Genomic DNA, 26,264 nt, shown 5'->3' with positions numbered 1-26,264 from the left:
TTCCCCTTTGGTAACTGTAAGTTTGTTTTCTATGTCTGTGAGTCTGTTTCTGTTTTGTAAATAAGTTCATTTGTATCATTTTTTTTATTCCACATACAAGTCATATCATATGATATTTATCCTTGACTGACTTACTTCACTTAGTATGATAATCTCTAGGTACTCCACTTCATTTTGACATTAAACAGTATGGCCATTTCAGAGGAACTCGTGCAGCCAGGGGGCATTAAATGGAACGAAGTTCTTTTTAACAGCCTCACACATTTCCCTCCAAGGTACTCAACATAGAAATGGATGCTTTGTTCCTATTTTCCTATGGCTACAGTCCTTCTTCCACTTGATTTCCAGTAATTTAGAACACCCCTGTTGTCTCTTTTTTCAGAATACTTGTCTGCGGGGAATTAAAATACATTTCTCAGTATTTATATGTACAATTCAAGGTTTCAATAGAGAGTTGACTTTCCTGGCGAGTGAGTTGACAGCCCTGGAAACCCTCCCACTGATTCTAAATAGGGAGCTGAAGTCTCTTCACCACTAGCAGGTCAATTTTGTTTGTTTCACACTTATATATATAAACACATATGTATATATGTATATATAGATACACACACACATATACATATATCTCTTAATGTAAATAACATTAAGAGATATATGTATATATAGAGGATGTATTTATATATACATATAAACACACAGACATATATACACATATATCTTCATTTTATTTTTAAACCTTATTCTTGCAAGTTAAAGGAAAATATTATCCTAATGTTTTGATTTTTTAATTTATGGGTTAGCAATACCTAATTGATAAAGTCATTATAAGACTTAAATGACATAACATATAATGGACCTAACACAGCCTGACCCAAGGCAGGCGCTTGCTCACAGCTCCATCTCCCTCGCCTCTAGCAGATTTTAATTGGACGTAAGGCACTTCATACTATATTTGTCTGGACAATGTCAGGCAAAGGATACAAGTTGACCCGTGAAAAAGAATTTTTTTGTTCTTTGTAATAGGGCAGTTCAGGGATGGCTGGATCCAGGGCCTCAGTTGGATTAGGTCTATTAGATCTCTCCTTCCCCTCCTCCTTCTCCCCCCTCCACCTCCCTCCTCCTCTTTCTTTCCTTCCATCCTTCCTCTTTCTTCCTTGAAGTTGGCTCCATGCTCAGGAGTCTTCTTCCCGGAAGTGACAAAGACAGGTGCCAGCAGCTCTAGACTTAAATTTTACTGACTAAGCAGTCTTGAAAGGGGAGAACACTTCTTTCCAATAGCTTGATGGAGAATGTCCCAAAAGGCCGGCATGACCTCAAAGCCATAAAAAATCTGAGAATCATTAGAAAATTATTATCACAGCCTCTTTGTGTCATATGGGTGCATCGTGCCTAGAATACTGCATGGAATTCTGGTAAATTCCAATAAAGAAAAAGAAATAAGCTGGCAAATACTCAAACAGAGACAGTTACTCTGACTAAAGGTGTGAAGAGCACTCCCGATTGGGTCATAAAATAAAGATTTGATTCTAGCCTAGAAAAATGAAGCCTTCAAGCTTGTACATAGCAAGCCTTTCTGCAGCAGAATAAATTAGAAAATCCAATGACCAGTGCCCTTATAAGGAGAGAGACACTGAGACACACACAGGAGGAAGAAACTCATATGAAGACAGAGGCAGAAATTGGAGTGTTGCAGCTACAAGCCAAGGAACTCCAAGAATTGCTGGCAACCACCAGAAGCTAGGAAGGAGACATGGAACGGATTCTCCCTCAGAGCCTCCAGAAGCATGAGAGAGAAAAATAACTCTGTTGTTTAGCAATCCAGTTTGCGGTGACTTGTTTCAGCAGCCTTAGGAAACTAATACAGATGGCAATATGTTGCAATGGAATGAAAATTAAAATTCTCAGCAAAAGTTCTTAGTTTAGTTCACTCTACCTTTTTACAACCCATGAAGAAGCCGGTTATCATGCTGAGAGTTTCCTTTTATCTGTAAAATGGGGATAATTATGTTTTTTTCTGTTAACTTAGAGGATTATATGAAAATCGAATCAAGTCTTTTTAAACTATGCTGGATCTTCCAAAGTGTGTTTAGTTGAACCTGAGGGTCTATAAAGATGGGTTCTATGGTGAAGTAAGTTTAGAAAATCCTACACGTATGACTTTTCTCCAGAAGACTCACAACACAGGTTATTAGATAAAACACAAAAAGAAGGACTGTAATTTGGAATCTGTTTAGCCTTCTTTAACCCCATCTTCTCCAGATTCTTTGACCATGAAACATTGCCTTTGAGGAACTTCAGTTCGTATCTTGTAGATGCTTGCATTGATTTGGAACACAGTTTGGGAAACACTGCACTATGCCACTGTAAGATACTCTAGGAATTATTTGTGTAATAATTTATGTTGGATATAAGGGAGAACACTTGGGAAATCTGCAGAAATCATCACACGTCTTCATGGCAGTGTTCCTGCCTTTGCATATTGCCCACTGACTTCTGTTGAATGAAATTGAAAGAGGTGTGTAAATGGAGTAACAGGTTTGATAAAATGCGTACTCCAACCCCAAGTTCAGGAGCAATAGAAGTTCCTCTGCCTCCAGAAGGATGGCAGGAAGAAAACAAACATCTGCTAAGATGCCTCCGTATTCTGGGCCCCGTGACAGACAATTTCACAAATGTTATCTCATTTCATTGAAATATTTGTGGTCTTAATATTTGTATCCTAAAACTCACACATGAAAAGTATACTTAAGTATGAACATATATTTCCTTTAACACCAAAAACAACTTAAAATTACATTATTTATTAGTACTTTTATTGGCAATAGAACATAAAATAAGTAAGTATTTAACAGACTAGCCCAGAATCCCAGATCATGTGTATTTTATTTAAGAAAGACCCTTTCAGGACTTTCATCTCATTGAACCACCAACTGTTAACAGTCCCTACAACTCTAAGCTATGAGCTAATTCATTTATTATCGTAACTATGGGAACATAGCAGTGAATATAAGAGACACAGTCCTGACTTCCTGGAGCTTGTATTCTAGAGGAAGGAGACTAAACACAAACAAAGAAATGAGTATGAATATATGTAAGATGATAATAACACCATGGAGAAATATTAAGCAGGGAAGTAGAATTGAGAGTGAGATGTGTTATTTTAGATGCTGGGTCAGGGAAGACCTCGCTGAGCAAGGGACTTTGTGCGGAACCTGATGGAAATGTAGGACTACTCAGGACACCTGGGGACAGAGAAGACAGTACCAAGCAAAGGAGACAGCAAATGCAAACAACCTGCCTGCAATGGGAGAATACTTAGCATGTTCATGGAACAGCAAGGAAGCCCAGTGTAGCTGGAACAGAGTCACTAGGGGGTAGAAAAATAAGAGATGAGGTCAGTCAGTGGAGAGTGAGGACACAAATCATGTAGGGACTTCACAGGACATGATGGTAAGACTTTGACTTTTACTTGGAGTGAGTCAAGAAGCAATTTAGGGTTCTGAGCAGAGAAGTGGTATGGTATGACCTATATTTACAAATATCATCCCTGTGGAGATTATGACTATAGTGTGGGAAAGAAGACTGTGGAAGCAGGAAGACCAGTTAGAGACAGTTAATCCAAATAATTCTAATTGAGAGGTGATGGGGGCTCGGTCCAGGACTCTTCTGTAAAGGTGCTGAGCGTGTGAATGTGATTTGGAGACAGAGCTCACAGGACTGGCTGATGGACAGCATGTGACGTACGAGAGAAAGAGGAGTCAAGGAAGAATGTGGGGTTTAAACCTAAGCATCTAGAGAGATGGAGGTCCATTAGATGAGATGAATGTGGGTAGGGGCAAAAAAATTTTTTTTCCTTTTTCCTTTTTTATTTTTGGTGGGGGTGTCCTGGGAAGGTGGAGAAGGAAGAATCAAGAATGTGGTTTCGGACAAATTCTATTTGAGATGCCTTTTAACGTCCAAGTGGAGATGATACGTAGGCAGTTGGATCTACTAATGTGGTGCTCAGAATAGAGTCTGGGCTTGAGGTCATCTCTTATAAATGATAGTTAAATCCTTGAGACTAGATGAGATCACTCAAGAACTGAGATTAGACAGAGAAGAGTAAAGGGCAGGGGACTAAGGCTTGGGGTACATCAATGTTTAGAAAATCATTTTTAAAATTTAATATTTATTTTTATTGAAGTAACATTGGTTTATAACGCTATATAAATTTCACATGGACATTATATTTCTACCTCTATATACCTTACAGTGTGCTCACCACAAAAAATTTACTTTCCATCCATCACCATACAGTTGATCCCTTTACCCATTTCACCCTACCCCACCCCACTCTGGTAACTACTACTCTGTTCTCTGTACCTATGTGTTTGTTTTTTGTTTGGTTAGTTCTTTTATTTTGACTTTTCATTTCTTTTCTTTTTTTTTTCACAGTCCACATATGAGGGAAATTATACGGTATTTGTCTTTCTCCATCTGACTTATCTCACTTAGTATAATACCCTCAAGGTCCATCCGTGTTGCCACAAAAATAGAAGGCCATTTTTATACATGAGGCTCAAAGAGGTATGGTACCTTGGCTCGGGTAACATGGCTGGAAAGTGAGCAAGCCAGGGTATTTTATCACTGGCAGTGAAGTTCCTCATCATAGAGCATATTTATACTCCTGTCATGAGAAAGACAGTTTAGCAGGGAATCTGGAAACGCTGCCCCTGCCTCTTGAGGATGGGGTACATATGAGGGGATTCTAATGAATCCTGGTGAATTGGCAAGAACCAATATTTTAATCATACTGATTTCACTAGGCATATAAAACCAGATATTCTTTTGATTTCTTGGGGTACAGAAAAAGCTATAAATTCAAGATCATTAATATTATATATATCTTATTCTGTTTAATCTATGCAATCATTTATTGAGTATTACTACACCAGGCACTTTGCTAATCATTTTCATGTTGGACACTTTCCATGCCTCTCTGTATCCACCTCCATCCTGCCCCCCCATCTCTGCTCTGTGCCCAGAGATACTGATCAGTGTGGACCACATCAAGCGACTCCCTTATCCTCTGTTCCACACAACAGTCCTTCCAGATTGCACTCCGTACCCTCTCCACCCCTCTCCACTCCTCTCCACACCTCTCATGCCCTCTATTGCTGGTCTGAGGATTCAGTACCAGCCATTGTGCTGCTTCCCCTACAGCCTACCCACAACTTTATAAATTGTCCCTTTCTTAAATTCTCCTCCAGTTACCCCCATTTGAGTGTTTAATCTTCTTTCCTTTGGGAACCTTCAGTAATACAGTCTTAGAATGTTGTCTCCTTAGCCTTCTCCCTTCACCATGTCTCTATGACATAAATATAATCCCCATTTACAAATAAGAAAAGAGAGGGCATTTGCCTGAATTCACAAAAAAAAAAGGGGCAGAGTCAGCATTTGAACCCAGGTTTGTCTAACTCCAATACCTGCACTCTCAAACGTTCATTACATTGCAACACAAAAGCAATTCTAATATATATGTATAACTGATTCACTTTGTTAAAAAGCAGAAACTAACACACCATTGTAAAGCAATTATACTCCAATAAAGATACTAAAAAAATAAATAAATAAATAAAGTAGAGGTACCAGTGTACACTCATCAAAAAAAAAAAAAATCAATAGTAAGTATAAAATCATAGGCAGTTATGAACTTATAGATAAATCAATTCACAATGTATTTGAAATGTAAAAAAAATAATCACTTATTATATGCCAGCATTTCATAAGCTCATTTGATGCTTATGCTCTAACCCCATCATTATCACCATTTTAGAGATAAAGAAAGTGAAGTTTATCCTCTAAATATTCCCAATGGAAAGAACTTTCACAGAAAAGCCTCAGTGAGCATAATACAGTCAAGGGTATTCTATTAAAGACACGAGGGTGACACACAAAAGAGAGATGCCAACATACCCCATGGCAAACAAATTAATAACTTCCTAGTAATTTTTCTCTTCAAAGCTCCTTCTGGTCTACTCTACCAGTGGGGACCTCCCAGCTCTTCCTCCTCTTCTGGTCCTGTGCTCCACTCCAACCACCCTGCTCTCCTCTCTCCCGGGTCCCCTCCTTGCCTCAACATTTTCTATGCTTCTGCCATTTGTACAAATATCAATGTTCTGCCCCAAGTATATACCCCAAACTGCACACTTCAACCCATCCTGGTTTAGATTGTGAGTGAGTCTCTCTTTAGCATAATCTATCCTCTTAAGAGAGTAATTAGAATAATCTATCATGTATCATCTATCTACCTTCTACACTCTATCATCTATCTATCTATCTATCTGTCTATCTATCTATCTATCTATCTATCTATCTATCTATCTATCTATCATTCTCTATCTAGGTATGTTTTTGTGTATATCTGGAAGTATTTTGAATTACATCAATGGTTAGTCTCCTGAACAGTGTAGAGTGGGAGATTTAACTTCCAAGCAAACAAGTTATCCTGCAACAATTTTAGGGATGCTGTCTGAAGATAAGAGAAAAGAAAAAAAAAAAATGAGAGAGGAAAAGATATTTAGAGTTTATAGAATTCCTCAAGGTCACAACCAATAAATAGCAGAGCTGGAATGTGAATGCTCCAAAGTCTGTGTTAACTTTTATGTTATATTGCAGTGAGAATACTTAGGCACAAAAATTGACAAGGAAGAAAAAATTAGTCATATTTAATATACAAGTTAGTTTTAAGCATTTTGAGCAGATGATACTTTTCTGCCTGGAATGCCATAAAACTGACCGCAGCTTCCCGATTGCCCGTGGCTATTGCTTCTTTGGCCAATACCATCAATCAGCAGAAGCAGACCAAGGCTTGGCGTCGGGCTCTTCAATGCATTTGACAATTACTGGGACTTGCCAATCACTGATCAACAAAGCAAGATTTTCTGAGGACCCATCCTGTGCCCAGCACTGAGCAGGGAAACCTTGTGTGGTATATTAAAAATGTAACCCATGTTCTCGTTCTCTGCCTTTAAGAAATAGATCACTGAGGAGTCAAGACAGAACATATAAAACAATCATTCACCCTGTAAGACAGTACATACTCTTGTGCCAAGTTGCATGTGTGAACTATAAACATCAAAAGAGAGAAAAGTGGTTTGGGGTGTTCATGGGTGTTTGTGGAGGAGCTGAGCTGACATCCTTGGTGAAGTAGCTCTGATTCCTCTCTTTCTGGCTTCCAGAGATTAATTACTAGATTTTAATCATTAGATATCAATCCTTCAGTCCAACATTCTTTGGAAGTAAATTTTAAGTAAAAATGGTTACTTTCTAAAGGTAGCAATTGTTTTAAACAATGTTTTCCAATCAGTGCAGAGGGTTTCTTGCCACCTCAGATGTCAAAAAGAGGTTAATCATAAAAAAAAAAAAAAAAAAAGAGGTTTATCAGAGCAGATGCCTCCTGAAAGCTGCTTCCACACCTCACATTGGCCATTTGTCATTCCTCAGCAAAGCTCTGAGAATCTCAGCTCTCTTTAGACTGCTCCACAATCAAGGATCCCCAGGGGGTAAGGCAAGCACACCAGATGCCCTCACAAGCCTCCTTGGCTTCCCCTCTCAGCTCTGGGCTTCATTCCTCCCAGGGATAAAGTGCAGGCAATGCTAAATAATCAGTCCAAAATTTTTGTGGGTCCAGGCCTTTCAGACTCTGACCATGCCTAGTGTGTGGCCTGTCAGGATCATGGTAGCTTGTTTTATTCACTAGAGCGGAGTCCTTAAGAGTCCTATTTCACAAACACCAGCTCTTATGGGGTCACCAAGAGAGAAATGATTGTGAGGGAGAAAAGAGACTATTTTCTTTTTCTAGTGTTACTTCTGAATCTTTTTCCCTCTACTCTTCCTGAATCCTTCTGCACCCAAAAAGAAGTAAAGTCATCCTGCCAATTCCTCCCTAAGTAGCAACCACTTGATTTGCTCCACATGCCTAACCAGGAAATCTGAATATGTATGAGAATGTCTAAATACCCACATGGCTGGCGGGTGGGACAGCTAAAGGGTAGGGTCCATTCCTCTGTGTTGGCCAGATGATGTCAGTATCACAGAGTGTTGGTACATTTATAGGAAAAAAAACTGACATGGAAAAGGTAAAGGGACATTTTGGCTCTCCTTTTAAAACTCAAAGCAGTAACATAGTCCCTAGCAGTCAAGGTTCAAAAGGCCAGCAACATAATTAGTCTGTTAAAGTCTCAGCAGTTCATATGGTTTAGAGATTTAAGGAATGGCATTAAAATGCCATAAACATAATCCACAGAATAAAGTTTTGAGAGCTGTTTGTTTTTAGTTTTGTTTTTTTGGTTTTTAAAGAAAAGAAGCCCTTGCCTTTATGAGTCTCTTCATAGGGATTCCATTTCAGAAGCTTGGGTTTTAAAGAAATAAATAAACCAAATTCCAAGGCACATTGAGGTCTTGCCAAGAGGTGGCCATTTAGAAGCTGACTGTATCAGAAGTAAGCAGGGAATTGGGGCTGGGGCCCCTAGCATTCACTAATTTTCATAGAGAGGAGGCAGCCCATGTGATGTGACTTCTGAAGGGCTGTGGGGCACACATCCCTTCCCCAAAATCAATCTTCCGTGCTTTGCTCCCGTTTTAAAAGTCACGTTTTGTTTAAAAATCGAGATTTTCCAAGTGTGTTTCCTGACGCCCCAGGCTTCTTTATCAGTGCCTGTGGGGCTGTGGAGGAAGCCAGATGGGTGGTCTCTGGGAGCCCACTCTCACTTTATTCCCACTTATTCATATTTTATCTGTTTGAAACTTTTACTAGCAAATGGATTGAAATATTTAGTTTGTAAAAAGGGTTTTGCTAAAAAGTAAAAACAACAAGAAGAAGAACAACAAACCATCCTCAAATTTAGAAAACTTCTGGGTCAAGTTGTTACTTTCAGTTGATAGTGTATGAACATGCCCAGTGCCATGTGGAAAAAGAACACAGGACAGAGCATTCACAGGAGTCACTGAAGCTCCCTTAGCAAAGATCAGGGCCCTGAGGATGGAAGCCCCAAATCTAAAATATGATGGGTGTGCTGTTGGGGAGGACTGGGACAGGTTAGATGTCAAAAAGGGAGGAGGAGGACCCAGGAAGGCTAAGCCCCAGGGAGGTGACACATTTTAGGGACTTGGTAGAGTATGCAGCATAAGAACAAGGAAATTTCCACAGAAGATGCTAAAAGGGGCAGAGAACGTTGAAAATAGGTGATACATAGAATGAAATGGAAGATTCAACTAAAATGCCATGTAAACAACATCAGATATCAAGTGAGGGGAGAGGCTGAAAATCAAGATGCAAATTTCAAAGGAAATTGCTCAGAACCAGGTACATGATTTGGGGCCTTCACCCACTTCAAGGGTAAAAAGATTCCCCAAACTGGAAATTAAGAGGAAGATTTAAGAGAAAGCTTTCGATAGAAAAAGCTGTACTTTGAGTTCTACCCTCCACCCCATGGCAAGGGGTGAGGGTGAGACCTGGCTCCTGACTTGGAGTCTAGTGGGAGGGCTTTCAAAGGAGACAAGCTCTGAGAAACTGCTTTTGTTGCTGGGTTTGGGAGGTTCCTCTGACACATACCAAATCCCCTCTGGTGCTCTGGGGGAGCAGAGGGAACTGTGGCTAGGAGATAACTTTGCTCCCCTCTGACTGCAAGTCAAGATCTGGCAGGCCTACAGCCAGGTGGAGGCTCCGGGGAAGGGATGCCTGCTGGGGGCCCTTTTATGTGGGATCCTAAAGATGTGCCTAAAAGAACTTCTTCCAGAAGGGAATTAGGACTGAGAGGATCTGTGTAAAATGAAGCACCTGCAAATCAGAGGCTGAGGGGTAATCGGAACAATAGGTCAAAGGTGAAGAGAACTGTTGTCTGTTACTGTCCGAGGGGCCGAGCAGGTCGTGAGTCTGGAGGACCATCTGTGAGGCTCTGAGCATGAGAAGCCAGCTTACAGGCAGGACAATTAAGTGGACTTTTTCTTTCCCCTTTATCTGTCTTTCCTCTCCTATTTTCAGCCCCAAGTCAGAAAGAACAGCTATTGGGTGACAGGAAAGATGGGCAAAGAAGCAAGAAACCCATCACATCCTTTTCTCCAAAGACAGACTTGCCCAGTGCCACCTCTAGCAAATGGAGTACAAGTCTTATTTGCAAATGCAAATCGTGGTGTTAATTAACATATTATGACTGAAGATCCTAATTTCTGAAATAAGACTTAGGAGATTTGGAGGTCTCTTTTTATAAAATGAGGATGACCAGAAATGTCGTGGTGCTTGATAGTTTTCTTCCAAAGGCAGAAAAAAAAAAAAAAAAAAAAAATTCTTCAATGAATTCATCTTAAAGTGGCAGTGGGAGAAAAATGCCTTTTAATTATAAGCGCATTAACTAGGCTTGTTTATGGCACCAGTTAAAAGAGCTTACAGGACAGTTGATCCCACCTCCAGTGCCATGTCCAGGGCAGGTCTTGACCCTGAGCTGAAAAGTAAAATGCCACACACTGTGGTCAGGGGAGCAGTGATAAGTGCAAGCATCCAGGGAGGATTTGGGAGGTTGATTGTATGGTTGCTTGCTTGGTGTCTTTTAGTTTTTCCTTGCAACTTCTGCAGATAGCATTCGGCCTAGGAAGTCTTTTGATTCTACCACATGCCAGCATTCTATGTTACCCCACCTACTGCAGTAGAAAGAAGTCTATCTTGTGTATTCATACCATATATATAGATATATCTATATATCATACCATATACTCATCTCTCTATTATATATATACATATATGTGTATATATAATAGATACACATATTTGATTATATATATATACATATAATAGATATACATATAATCAAATGGCTGTGAGTTATTTGTTGGGTGTTTTTGTTTTGCTTTGTTTTTTTAAACTGGACCCAAAGAGAAAGGTAAGACAAAGGTGCTTGGTTTATAGGAAAATAGGAAGCAATGGTTTACTTACCCTAACCCTAAAAGTCCTTCTGTTTTCTTTATTTGTTTTTGGGGGTGGGGAAAGTAGTTGGTCTCCTTTCAAAATACCAACTATCTATCTGAGTCAGTCCTTATCAGCTTTTCTCAGCAAGCCCGTTCACAACTTCTCAATAATGGGAAACATAACAAGAAAGAAAAAAATTAATCTCAGGAGAAAAAAAGATATGGATTCATAAGACCAAAACAATAGGCATACTATAACAACACATCATTGATTAGATGCAGCAGGAAATAGGACTGGGATAATGGCTCAAGAATTACAGGAGAGAATCACTTCCCGGCCTTTTGGCTACGATCAAGTGTAGTATCTGCTCTCATCAGGTTAATATCTGAGGACAATACAGTAAATGGAGCAAATTTTTGGAGCTGGGAATTGGAATAGGAGCTTGCTCCACTCACTCCACACCTGGACCTGGTATTCTCCAGGAATGGTGCACCCCCTCTCATAACAACAAAGGGCAGACTCTGCCTTCCTCACCTTTTCTTCATCACTTCGCTCCTCTTCGGCTTGCCCGAGTGAGGTACTGTTTTTCTCGCGAGGTTTCATGCAGCCTTGGCTCCGCCCACCGTACCTTCGCAGGGCGCTCGTGTTTCCTTTTCTTCCCATTTTGGCTTCACCCGCCGACTTGCAGCCGGTGGATGGCTCTCTTTAGTTTCCGTATGGCATTGAGCTTCGTGGGTTTTTAAGCAAGTTATTGGTGAGTGTCTTCATTATTACCACTCTGTGCTGGTGCTAAGGACTTTTTTCAGTAGCTCTCAGAGTGCAGCAACCCCAAACCTGAGAGCTAGTTTTATCGGCTTTGTGGAAGTAGCGTCTCCAGGTAACGGAAACTTCAGCCGCCTTACAGGCTCCGTGCTCTTCCCTAATTCAAGCCAGCCTGACCACCAGGTGGTTATGCCTTAAGTGGTCGGCCCCTGCCATCCTGCCCCGCGGGGTGCCCTACGCCTGTGGTCACAAGGAGCCGGGGCCTGCCAGCTCTCCCACATTTCCGGTCTCTTACCCCATAAGGCTCTCTGTATTCTCTTGGACCTCTTCTCCAACCCTGCTCAGAATTCTGAAACCTTGTTTTTCTGATCATCCACCCTATTCTCAACCTACTCTTAAAAAGAAAAAAGAGAATTATAGGAAAAAGCATCTGAGAACCCTGTTTCCTTGGGGTTTTAGGAAGCACTTCTATGGAGCTGTTTTATTCATAAAATATTTCATAATATTTTATCAGAAACATCTGGTTCTATTCCTTGACCCACAGATAGGGGAGGAGCTTGTGTGTCATGAAAACTGGAGGGAGGCTTGTGCATTTCTGGATCCAACAAGAACAAGAGTGGCATTGATCACTGTCAGCTCAGGTTTCCACCTTCTCACAGGCAACACCAAGGTGCATTTACTCATTCATGTGCTTACAATGATAGCTTAGAGGACAAACTCAGGCTCCAGCCCATTACTAACTGGGTGATGGCAATAAAGTCACTTCACCTCTCTAGGCCTCAGTGTCCTTACTTTAAAGCAAAAATGATACCAGTCCTAACCTCATAGAGTTTTTGTGAAGATTCAATAAGCTAATGTTGATGATAAAGAATTGTTCATCTTTTATGTTGTGGGAGCATCACTGATGAACAACCCCAGCTCTTGTTGTTTGGGATCCACTATAATATATTCCCACAAGGCTGCTCCCAGCTAATGGCCAAGCATGATAGGGGGACCAAAGCAGGTCATTTGAGATATGAGACCCCTTCCTCCCAAAGATGACTTTGGTTTAAAGACTCCCACTGACTTGGCAGAACATTTCTTGGAATTGCAATGCAGCTCACAACTCTTCCTACCCAAGCTTCCATCCTCCCTGTCTTCTTCCACAGGTGTCAGATGATCACTGTGGTAGAAAGACTCTTGCCACTTTCTACTACTTCCTCCCCTTTTATCTTTACAGGTTTTTCACCCACAATAAGCCTTTTTGTTTTTATCCCGTCTTAGTGTATACAAACACAGTTGGTAAAAACCAACATCTGGTATTCATAGATACACATACATGTACAGCTATCCCTGGTATGTAGTACATGCTCTATAAATAGTGCTTTTTATTATTAACGAATAGAGTGATAGGTAGCATAACCGTGAATGCTCATGGGAATTCAGAGAAGGGAAAAGTCATTTCAAACCAAGACATTCAGAAAGATTTTGTAGGTGAGTTAGATTTAGAGCTAGCTGGAAGATTCTCTAAAGTGAGATTTGTTGAAGATTGGGGACAGGCAATTTCAGCTAGGAGAATAATAAAACACAGAGGCTGGGGAATGGAGATTCTTCTAGATTGGCTGGAGTGTAGGGTACATGTGCTGTTGTAATGCCATATAAGTCTAGAAAAGTAGGTTGAGGATAAATTGTGGAATGGATTTATATGAGTTAATTCTGCTGTTGTACCAAGCAACCCCCAAATCTCAGTGGCTTACAGCAAGAGAGATTTGTTTCTCATCTGTGTTCCCTGCTGATGGCTGCTATGACCCCATATCATGTGTCTCCTCATCTTATTCTTCGACTCAGACCGAAGGATCTGCTCCTACTTGGGAAACCTGGTTTCCCAAGGCAAAGGACTGGTAGAAACATACGATGGCTTTTGAAGCCTGCCAGAAACAAGCCATATGTCATATCTGCCCCTATTCTATTGGCAAAAATAAATCATATGGCCAACCCTGACATCAACAGAGCAAAAGATAGCCCTCCAACACAGGAAGCACTAAAAGTCACATTGCCATGAAAGAGGATGTATGGTTCCTCTCTCAGGAAAGAGGGCTAAATAGTTGGTAACAATAAATCTATCTACCACAGGTGAGAAATCATTCAGCTGACCAAATATAAACACTTAATATCTTTTAGTAGGCTCGTGACACCATCAGCATTGCCTTTGGATGAGATGAATCTGGAACGGGGGGAGTGGAGAGGAGAATAATACTGCTTCTGTCCAGGAAGGAGATGATTATAGGCAGGCTAAAGTTGCGACAGCTGGAATTAACTGTGCCCTCTCTTCTAGAAGCCAACTCCCTAGTCTTTATTCTAAGACCTGATCAAGCAGATGAAGGGAAAAGTCACCTGTTAGGATGCAAAACAACGAAATCACTTTGTAAGTGTCTGGACATTGAGGAACGCAGGACCAATTCTCAGGTTAGGCCTCAGAAAACTATGAAAGAGAAGTCAGATTTGTCTCCAGAGCCTACTCTCCTTGCACCTCTCTCTTCACAAGATCCCACAATTTCCATCCCTATTGACCAAGCCCCAGCTCACAGTGCTCTCATTTTGTCCCCAAGATGCCCAGGTCTCCCCACCTGTGATCCCCCCCAGGCCCTCCCAGACCCTCCCAGGTGACACCCACTGCCTCTGGCCTGACCCTTCTGCTTCAACCCACCTCCTTCAGAGAACCCCTTCCCGATCACTAACGTCATCCCGTCCTCAGGGCCTAGCTAGGCAACTGGCTAGCTGTTTCCTCTAAAAACACAGTTCACTGTAAAATGTTACTTTACTATCCTGTTCTGGAATATTTAAATTTTAAATGAATGCCTCAGATGGAGAATACCTTCACCTCCAAAAAGCAGCCTTTTGTATAGGCCAGTTGAAGGAGAAATTCTTAAGCAAGGAAACCAATTAGGTCTTAAACCAGACCACACAGGCAAGTTCTCAGCGTGTTAGCCTCCTGGCATCCCATCTCTGCCCCTTTCTTAACAGAGTACATGGAGTGTATCATATACTGTTCCCTGGTCTACACAGAGTGCCATTTAACTAGATGATGCCAAACACAGCATTCTATTATCCTACAAATGCATTTTAATGAGAGTAGTAGATTCAGAACCAGAGACCAATGCCTGAACATTCCTGAACCCATAATGATCATGCTGTGTGCTATTGTACAAAACTTCTGACAGGTGTTAGTGCACTTGCTGTAATCCTCTCACACCATAGACAAACTTTCTAAGTCATTGTTTTTGATGGGCATAGAAAGGAAGGTGATGCCAGAGAAAAGGGTGACCCCAGGCCAGCACTGGTTTAGTAAGTATGTCTGGGCTAATCTGGATATGCAAGATCTCTTTCATCCACCAGAGCATCAGAGCCCTGATGGAGGCAATTCTTTTTTTTTTTTTAAAGTCAATGATTCTAACAACATCTGCCCCTTGGGTGAATACCTTGGCATCTCCCCACCAGTGGCATCAGGTCACACGATAATATTCATCACACCATCTACCACAGGCACAGAGAGGCAAAGGCCTTCTCCAACTGCAGCTTCCAGATTTTCCGCTCTCAATAAGCAGTGCGTCCAGTTGGACCTGAAAATATATCGCCTGCGGCCAGTTGCTCCTGAGCCACCTCTGAAGTCGTGAGACAGCTATCGATGGAGCAGGGCTGAAAGGCAGGTCACCTGGAGGTCTGGTTACTCCGCGGCTCCACTGCCACATTGGTGCCACCTGTGCCTGGGACTCCGTGGGACTTTCGGCACCAGGTTCCCTTCCACAGCAGAGAGAGAGAGAGAGCCACTGCTCCTACCATCGGTGAGTTAAAAGACATCTGTTTATGGATAAATTTTGCCAAGTTTGAGTGGAGTGAGGCAACGGAAGAGGGCAAGACGGAGAGAGCTGAGCTGAGAGAGGCTGAGAGGCTTGGGCTGACTTGGCAGATGACAGGTTTTGTTACAGATTTTTAAAATAATGTTGCTTTAAGGACAGAAAGAAAGCCAAGCCAAGAAACATCAACAGTAAGTTTTCCTCCTTTTTCCCCCCAAAGATATGCTGAAGTCAGGTTTAATTTTATGTCAGGAAAGAATTCCCTCCTGAGACTTTCCTGGCTACGGTTCAGTTGAGGATAATGTTTTCCAGCCATGTTTCCAGAGTCCCTCAAAGAATGAAAGGAAAACGGCAAACAATCATGAAACCTTCACTTTGAAGCAGCAGGGGGAGCTGTTATGATAAAGAAACTGGGTGGTTTCTTCTTGGATGGAGGTGATTTCTGAAATTCAGTCAACGTTCCCTACCTTTTATTTTCAGGACCAGGGAGTACCTAAAGAATAAAATATTTACAGATGCTAGCAAATTTTATACCTCTGATTTTAATGCAAAGACTTCATGTTATATTTTACATCAAAAGGGAAGAAGTTGCCAGCATCTGCAAAGCATAAGAGTATTCCATGATTACTTCCATCACCGTGTAATAAAGCATATCTCATACTGTTTATTGCAATCCCAGAGTCCCCGATGGAAGTGGATGTTTAAAATTGGACTTCCAGGGCATAAAAAAGAGCCACTGTAACCACCGCACCAAAATTCACCTATCCTTACCACACAAAGTATATCAGGGCTGCCCAGACTACTTCTGTCCAGTAATTCTGGTTTTTAAATTACTTGGGCTCATTTAAAAATTGAGGGAGAGGTTGGGAGGCCAGACTCACTGCTTATCATTAGAAACAGTCTTTGCTCAATTTCTTATTGGGTCGTTTTGAGGTCCTACATTAAAACACACAATGTGACTTCACACAGAGTTAAGGATTAAATGACTATGTTGTTACTATGTGTATACTCTACTATCTGTAACTATATGTTACTATGGAAATGTTAGTGCATTTTAGCTAATTCTCATGGCCGCCTACCTCTGATTACTTGGTTCCTTCTAGTATCAACAGAACCCGTATGTATAAAACCTTCTGAAGCTGAACTTTGACAATTATTGGTGTTTCTCGTACACATTTCTGTGGCTGTTGCTTATACGTTGCCAAGGATGCCCCCAGGAGTAGTAAAATAGGCTTCCAGGGAAAGCTGGCTAAAGGGAATGCTGAAGTTCAGGGAAACTGAGTCCCAGAGAAGAGGGAGATAATGGGGAACTGGCTGGAACACAAAAGATTCAAGAGGAGAAGAGGCATCTTTCACGGAGGAAGTTGAAAAATCAAAGACCTCTACAAACAGGTGTATGGGTAATCCAATACCTGAAAGACTAATATTATATGATGCAAGGAATTCTATTACAGCAGAGTGCCTCAGATTTTCAGAGACATTATGGGAAAATGATCTGAGAAAGCAAGAAATTGGTCAGAAAATAGACTGGTAAAGGGCTGGCAGGAACAGAGTCTGCAAACAAGCAGTATGCAATATATATGTATGTAATGGAGGTGGAAGAGCTGAGATAACAGAGAGAGAATTAGAAGGAGTTCAAGGATGGCCTAGGCTTCCCTCAGAAGAATTTTGGGAGAAATTACTGTTAATATTCTATAGTATCATGAAATACTTTGCATTTCTGCTCTTAAGAGAAGAACAAACACATCAGCTATTTCCAAACATGGCCGGCTTATATAATATATTGACTGTCTCCTGATATACTAATCAGCAGAGTTCTCAGTGGTTCCAGAAAGTTCCAGATCATCCTGAAACTGCTTAGGTACACATTCTAAACTGTGATCTGAGTAGGAGCTACCATATTTCTTCACTTAATCTTTATACTGTGAGCCCCTTTGGGTCAGAACAAGACTTCATTTCTGCATGTCCTCCATGGGAACCTCTGACCACGTTCTGATCCCCAGAGAGCCCACTAGGGACATTAGTGAATGGTGTTACCTGTCAGATTCAGGGATAACTCAGTCATGGAAGTTTTGCTTTGATAGTGGTTTGGGGTTGAATTTTGTTCTTTCTGTGCAGAGTGTCTATGAATGTAAATGGGTTTCCACATGTACCTAATTCATAAAGCAGTGTTCACTCAACAAGAAATATAAAGCCGTTGTGTTTCTAAATCATTCTTCCCAATTGTACTATATCAACTATTAATTCTCTGCTGGGTAGTGGATCTGCTCAGGCATCTGAGGCAGCTCCATAATTTTCCAGTTGTTTTCAGATACTAAACCTCAGTCCAGCCAGTCATTAAACATGAGTTTATCTTCACCTTCTGCCCTCCTCCACTTTACCCAGTACAAGCATGAACTGGTGCCCTGCCTGTCTAGAGGGCTGTTTCAGGGCACCACCACCTTGTATCCCCCTTCTAGGATTACCCTTCCAGGGTGTTGAGCTGAGAGGTAAGACAGGGAACGGGAAGAGCATCGTGCGAACAGGCCACCACCATAATGTCTCTCTCTTGGTGAGTGCTGCTTCTCTGGACACAGCCTGGCCGTTTCTGGAGGCGGGCCTCCAGATTCTGGCTGTCTCTGGGGACTAGAGATAGGAGTCGTTGAGCCCCAGTGATTTGGGAAGTTGGAAATCCATCTCAGCCATTCAAGCCCCTCAGCTCTTGTCACTGGCCATAGACTCCATTGTCTTCTGCAGCTGGAGTGTGGTGGGAAAACTGTCTTGGAATTGGGGTGAAACAACCTCAATTACATTCTAAGTAGCATCCACTCGGCCCACAGAGATCCGCTGTCTTGGCCATTAAACTGGGTGCCCCCAGTTTAACACTGCCCCCCTCTAGCCCCTCTCTCACTAATACTCATCTCCCCTGCTCCCATGATAAATTCACAAGTCCTTTTCCTCAGAAATGCCCAAATAGGGAACCAAAGGATACAACAGTCTTTGTGAATAATTCTCTTAGAACCCCTAAGGAGATTTTAGGGAGAAAGACCGGCTACCCCCATTTCCATTCCCCATGGGAAGGGGAGGGAATTGCCTCTCATCTCACACACACTGTACTCTAATGACCCTTGGATTTACCACCTCTCTCTCTAGCTCCCAGTTTTATAATGTAGCAGATCGAGGCTGGTAGCAGCTGGCCACATCCATCATCTCTTAAGAATGTTGGCTCTGACTCCAGTGTCTGTCAGCGTAGTTATTGAATTCTTTCTCTGTCCTCAGTCTTGGGTCCTAGTTGCCAATCCCAGGTGTCCCACTGATAGCTTGTTATAGATTAGAAGTAAACAAAGATCTTTGGAAGAAAGGAAATATGGGGTAACCATAAATATTTAGGACAGATATTTGGAATCAGGTGGACCATTCTTAAGATTTTTCATTATTACCTATTAATTCCATTTCTTTAACAAATAAATAAGAACTAAAAGTTTATCACAAGTCAGACATAATGATAGACTTTTGTAATGCGAGAAGGAGACATATCCCCTGCTCTTCAAGAGTCCTTTACTGTTGTGTAATGTTTACAGTTCGGCATCCTGATGCGAGTGGGAAGGTAGGCTGAGGGCACTAAGAGCAGGCGGAGGACGTGCTCCTGCCGAAGCCAGGGCAGATTTCAAAGAAGAGATGGCATTTGATGTGGCTCTTGAAAAATGAACGGCATCAGTCATTAGGTAGGGAAAAGAAAGTAGAGGAAGACATCTCAAGTAGAGATAATAATGGCATGTACAATGACAAAAAGATATAGAGATTATGCTGAATTTAGCACACATGCCTTTGGGGTGGGGTGACGGTAAAAGATGGGCCCAGCAGAGTCACATGAGTCTAAACTGCAAATGGCTTTAAATTGTCTGTTAAGGGGTTTGGGGTTTTCCTGTATGTGAAATAGGGAATATCAAAGGTTTTAAAGCAAAAGGATGATACATCGAATGTCATTTTCATAATAAGTCTCTGACATCAAGGTAGACTAGGATAAGAAACCAGGGAGTTAGGAAACAGATGTGATCACCTGGGGGAGAATTGGTTAGTGCCTGAACTAAGTATACAGCATCAGGAAGGAAGAGGAGGAACAGATAGGAGAAATCTTTCAGAGGAGAATGGAATTGAGAATTACTCAGTGATTTTAAGCTTGGGTGTCTGGGTGCATGAAAGTAGTCTGCTGAGATAAGGAGCACAGGAAGATCTGGCTGAGAGGAAGATACTGGGTGCAATTTGGGACATGTTAAGCTGGAGGTGAACTGTGGGACATCTAGGAGGTATTTGGGCAGGAGTTCAGGAGAGAAGTCTAGGTTAAATGTGGGAATAATCAGTGAGTAGACAAGGCTTGAGGCTAGGAGAGTGGATGTGAGAATGTCCAGTTAGAATATGTGGAAACAGAGCAGGATGCTAAAGATAGAACATTTAAAGGGCCAGAAGAGGTGAGAGAGGAGCTAGGGAAAAAGGGTGAGAAAAATCATTAAGCGAAGAAATCAGGTTGCGCCAAGTCTCAAAAGCCAAGGCTGGGGTTATGTCAAACAAGACAGAAGCAGCCCCAGTGTTAAATGTTAGAGAAAAGTATGCAGAATAGAAACTGAAAAAAAAAAAAAAAAAAAGGTAATGAGATAAATTGGGAAGTAACTTGGGTGATGCTGGCTTTAACCAAACCATGTTTTTCTTATGTTTAGATAATTGAAATGAATGTCTTAAAATAGGTGTTTTAGAGAACTTTTAGCTGTCTCTTGGATCAGAAATCTCTGCAAATGCTGATTTTTCCACAGACCATGAAATGTGCTTATATCCTTACATTTTTCTTTAGGATAAACAATTTTTTAGCAAATAAGCAAAAAGGAAAAGACATTCATTTTTTTTTTTTTTTTTGAAAGGGTAAACTATACATGAAAATGGCCATTACTGAAAGGGTTGGAAGTGATAACAGCAGTTTTTCTCTGTAGGAAAGGAAATAACTTAGATTCAGGAAAAGTAGCTTGCTGACAAGGCAGTCAGTCACAGGGCTCCCTGAAGGAAGTTAAAAGATTGGCTTTTTAAGGTCATAGTTCAATGAAAAGTGAAGTTGATGTTCACTTGAATAAAGCTTTCTTCGTTTATCCTGAGTGGACTGTCAAAATAGCCAGCAGAAACACAAGAGGCTGGGGTGCTAACGCCTCTCTCCGTGCTCCAAGATTCTAAATGTCAAGTCAGATTATTTGCTGAAAGAGTAAACATCTTGGAAATATGATGAGAAAATGCATAAATGATATTTCTCTATTCAACATTCTTTATTCTAGTTCCACTGTATGCATGTAAATGCATGTTTTCTTGAACAAAACATCAAAAATAAAACGTTTTAAAAAATATGGCATTTGCCTTTTGTGAAGAATTGGATCAATGGCTCACCATATAAATATACAGTATTTTTTCTTATATTCATAGATGACACAGTATCAAATAAAAATGATATCTTTATGTTATTTCTACTCTAGAAAATATCTTAAGGTATGTGTGGATTCGAAGAGGATGAAGGAGAAAGGAGATAAAATTAATTGCCTACTGCAGGCACATGCTGAGAATTCTGGTAATATTATAGCTACTTTTATTTTTATTTATTTATTTATTATTTTTGGCTGTGCTGGGTCTTCGGTTTGTGCGAGGGCTTTCTCCAGTTGCGGCAAGTGGGGGCCACTCTTCATCGCGGTGCGCGGGCCTTTCACTATCGCGGCCCCTCCCGTTGCGGGGCACAGGCTCCAGACGCGCAGGCTCAGTAGCCGTGGCTCACGGGCCCAGCCGCTCCGCGGCATGTGGGATCTTCCCAGACCAGGGCTCGAACCCGTGTCCCCTGCATTAGCAGGCAGATTCTCAACCACTGCGCCACCAGGGAAGCCCGAGAATTCTGGTAATATTAATGACAGAGTCGATGAGTTGTGTCCAGTGCTCAAAGAGCTAGAGTGTCCTCAACATTGGCAGAGGTCTTCTAAGCTCCCCAAGCCCCACTCAATGTTTATCCTATCATAATGCGATTAGCAAAGACTGTGGACCTGTTCTCATTCTGAATCAGGGATAACTTGGACCTAAGAATAAATGGGGATGAACGAAGTGAAAGATTATCTTGGCACGTCACTATGGATAGACTAGGTTCTATCTCTTGGCTCTCTTTTGGAAAGCAGGCCTGCTAAACTATCATAAAAGCGTAGGAGTCTACCTAATTTGCATTTTCCTAGAATTGTATATTCCTTTATAACCTCAGAGATTTATCTATTCCTACATCCTACCCAATGTGGGAATTCCCCCCTACACAGTGAGGCATCTGAGTCAGATATCTAGACCTGGGCATCACACAGACTTGAGTTCCAATACCAGCACTGTCACCTATAAGCTGTGTACTGAGGCAAGTTGCTTAACCATTTAAAGTAAAATGGGGATGATTAAAATTCCTCATTTGCGGGACTAGTGTAAAGACTAAATGTGATGCTATATACTATACACTTGGTATAGCGCTCCGAGCTTAAATGGTAGTCGGGAGAAGAACTGACTGGGGTCAGTTATTTTCAGTTACCTGGAACTTGTTTTTAAAATAATAGTCTTTCCCATTTTTGAGACGTTAAAATGTTATAATGTCTCTCCGTCGATTAAGCCAAAATCGTATTCTTAATTTTGCCCACTAATACTAACTCCATCCTCTGGAATGCCACAAAATAAATCCAGTTTTCAAGTATTTCCATTCCATTCAATACTGAACTGTCCATTGCTGGGAAACCAAATGAACAAGACATCATTTCAGGCTGAAATAATCTCAAGTAATACAGGAGAGAAGATGCGCAGACAAGTATGTGTTTGCATAGGACACATATTTAAAGTATTTAAGGGTCCAGAGGTATACAAACAGAATACAGGTAATGGACAGGAAGAAATTAATTTCTGGAATGCAAAGAAAGGATGAAGACTGTGACTGAAAATAATTTGTGGAACAGGAGTTGTGCTACACCCTGAAGGATGTGTAAGATACAAGGGCATCCTGAAGGAGACTGCACATGCAGAAGCACCTGGGCATGTTCAGAAAACGAGGGGCCATGCAGTGGGCAGTAGGCATGAATCTTTGGTTTCCAATGATATGGTGGTCTATGTATGCACCAAACATTGGGGCTAGATTGAACAAAAACAATGCCTCTCACATAACTGTAATCTTCTTCAATGTAACTTTACAGCTGTTATAATTAGCAGCACAGTCATAATTTTGTGTTTTCTTCATCCATGAGTACTCAAAGTACAAAGCTAACATAGACAGTCGTTGAAAATCGTTCATGTTAAAAAGACATCCGTACGTGCAAAGTTCGGGACCTACCTGGTCAGAGTACAGAGTAATGAGTAGAAGTGAGCCATTTTTTCCCATTGGCGTAGCTCCCTCCCTTGCCTTCTCACCTATTCAAGGACATCACGCTGGCAATTTGCCCATTTTAATTTTCTCTTTACTGCTACAGCTTTCTCATTATCACACAAATATGCTCTGATTTCTCCCAGTCTGGAAAACAATTCATCTCAACCCTGCTTCCACCTCCAACCAGCTACTTTTTACAGGGAAAAAAAAAAAATCTTAGGAAAGAAAGTGTGTGTCTATAGTTCCCATTTCCTATTCTGATGTTTTCTCTGTGGGCTTAGCCTTCAAAATACATCTGCTGTCTGACTTCTTATCATCACGTGTTCCACTACCACTCTGGCCCAAGCCACTATCATGTCCCTCTTGGATCCCAATAGTCTCTGAAGTGGTCCTCCCATTTTTTGCCGCTAGTCTGCCCTACTTTATTCCCAAAGTAGCATCTGGATGTGATTCTGCGAAAGCATATGTCAGATCATGCCGTTACTCTGCTCAGATCCCACTGAAGTTTCCCATCCCATTCAGAGTGGCATCCTAGTCTGTACAATAAGCTCTCAGGACCCACGCTCTCTACCCTCATGGTTCTCTCTCTGACTCCGTGTCCTGCAGCTCTCCGCTTCACTCACTCTGCTCCAACCACACAGGCTTCCATACAGTTCCTCAAGCTTGCCAGGAGACTTGCCTCCTCTCAAATGATTATGTGCTGCATGCCTAATTATCTCCCAGCAGGTTTTCTCTTTTCAGTATGATTTCTATTGCTTGTAATAGTTAGGTTGGTCTACAGTGAAAATAACTTTGTCTGTGATTTGAAAACACTGTCTAGAAACTCCATTAATAAAACACATTATTTTTTTTAAATGTATCCCTCATGCCTTACTATATAATTTTTTATCATGTGACCCTTTTTCAGCTTCATCGTCTTCAATTATCTTTACTGTTGTATATGAGTGACAGCTCCTTTCTACTTGAAAGTCTCACCGGCTTTTTCTTCAAAGGCACTGGCCCCTGGAAATGTCTCCTACCTCCATGAGTGCTCTACAGCCTCCTTCACTGGTTCTTCCTCCTCAGCTCCCAGCGCTTTGGCAATTCACAGAATTCTATCTTTGGTCCTCTGTTCTTTGTACATATTCAACCCGGGAAATCTCATCCTCTCACTAACTCAAATCTTCAACTGTACACTGTGTGCTCCCAATTTAAGCCCAAACTTCACTCCTGAGCTCTCTTCCCAATTGCCTACCAGCCAGCTGTGTCACTATGTTCCAATGTCACTTCAAACATAATATTTCCCAAATTGGACTCACTAAATTCCTTTGCAGTCAGTTTTTCAAGCAAGTCAAATCCTCAGTGAATGCATCACTATCCATCTAGATGCCATTCTAGAAATCTCCAAGCCCTCACTCCTCTGCCACATTCATTTTCTTGCAGAGATCCTTAGGGGAAGACATCTTTCCCAAGCCCACATCTTTGAATACAAGAGTGTGGGTAGCTTAATGCAAATCTATCCCTAAAATTAAAAACCATATTCTGCATCCAACAGAACAAACTTTGGGCACCCTAAAATGATAGATGTGGATTCTGAATACCAAAAAATCTGGGTTTATAGTCCGGCTTTGCCTTTTGTGGCCTTAGGAAAGTTAGTAAGCTTTCTTGAATCTCAGTTTTCTCATCTGCCAAATGGAGATAATAATAATTACTTCACACATTCTTTGGAAAGATTAACTGAAATAAATAATAGGCTAGCCCCTAGTGACACACTGATACTTTTAAGGGGCACTCAAAATATTTAATTTCCATCATTCTTTCCTATCAAAAGAGGCAATTATACTTGCTTAAAAATTCTTTTGTTCAAATATGCTTGAAATGTGCCCCCATCCCCTAAGGAACAGGTTGCAAAAGTAATCCAGCTGTGATTTAATATTGAGAAAGCCAAGCTGAGGGAGTTAGCTGAAGGGTGTAATTCACCTGATTCACAAGCCATCTGACGTTATCTGGAATGTACAAGTGATCTTTTTAGTGAAATCTTTTTACAAAATGGTGTATTCTCTTTGTTTTGTTCTGTGGAGTGATGGGAGTTTGTTCCTGACACTGTTATACTAAGATCATTGGAACTCTGCTCCAGAACAAGTTAACAGAATTAAAGGAGCAGATTGGTAGTGATTAAGAGCCTGGGCTCTGAGTAGAGCTGCCAAAATTCAAATCTGCTCACTAGCTATGTAGCCCGAGGCCAATTATTTAATCTCTCTAGGTCTCAATTGTAATGAAGTGTTGCTGTGAGGATTAAATAACATACTAAAGAACAGAGGAAGGAGTATCCACTTAACACATCACATTCCCTTAGGGAGTGAGCATAATCTGGAGGTTTCTCGCCATAAGAAGAGAGTAGGATGACCTGGATTAAGGAAAATACCAGAATTATATTAAACGGTAATTATGACAATTGACAATTTAAAGACATTTAAGTGTTTTTTAAATATTGGTTTTAAATATTGTTCTATATAGTCTCATTTGTTAGATTCTGAAGGAAAGTCATATTTCTTGTTTAGTGCATAATTTAGAGCAAGGCTGTTCTGTATTAAAAGCCCAAGTGCTATTCTAATTATTTATTCCCATTCCTCTTTATTATTCACACACAGGAATGACCTTGTCCTTGGACGTATGCTTCCATCACTTCATTGCAGTTCTCATGAAAGCATATGATCCTAAAAAGAAATATGTAACCCATATAGGGCTTGAACTTCCAAAGTTGGTATTTTCAAACCCGTGAAATAATGGCAAGTACCACAAGCAAGGAATAAGACTACTTCTGAGTTTCAAGAATGATTTTCACTGGATAACAGTGACCAATGACACTGCAATCAGCATGATCCTTTCACCATGGGCTTAATATAAAACATTTCATTGTCCTCTCTCCAAAACTCCCCTTCTCACAACAAACTTTCCTACTGACTCCCTAATACCCTGCCACTAGATTCTCTTTTGGATACTGTATTCTCAGTAAAGTAAGAGAATTACGCTCTCTGAGGTATCTGCATGATGTCTCCATTGAAGCCCTGATATTCTTGGATAAAGTTGGGGCATGAAATTTTAGCATCCAGTAAATAATCCCACTTCCTGACCTCATCAAGCATTTTAGGGACTACAGAAATCAAGCTAACTAAATTTGGAAGATCAATTCTATCTTCTGTCTAGTCAAACAATCATTGCCACCTCATAAAAATATTCTTATTTCTGTCACTATGATTTTCTTATGAAGTAGCAACTAAAATAATGAGAAATAGAGTCCAATTTTAATCATGGCTCCCCCAGGTGGATCTGAGCTACCTTGAGCCAAATTGCTTAATAGTTTTGTGTC

At 41.0% G+C, this 26,264-nt stretch overlaps 1 protein-coding gene and 1 pseudogene across 1 annotated transcript in view; both read left to right on the top strand.

Moving 5' to 3' along the window:
• The window catches only part of DAB2 (DAB adaptor protein 2), a 335,672-nt gene that overhangs the window by 150,873 nt on the left and 158,535 nt on the right, over positions 1–26,264 (top strand). The gene's annotated exons all lie outside the window — the stretch shown is intronic.
• On the top strand, positions 11,268–11,440 carry LOC132364207 (U2 spliceosomal RNA; annotated as a pseudogene).

Source organism: Balaenoptera ricei, chromosome 3, assembly GCF_028023285.1.
Source record: "Balaenoptera ricei isolate mBalRic1 chromosome 3, mBalRic1.hap2, whole genome shotgun sequence".
NCBI lineage: Eukaryota > Metazoa > Chordata > Mammalia > Artiodactyla > Balaenopteridae > Balaenoptera > Balaenoptera ricei.
The sequence above is the reverse complement of the archived record's forward strand: the minus strand, read 5'-3'. Positions and strand labels throughout refer to the sequence as shown.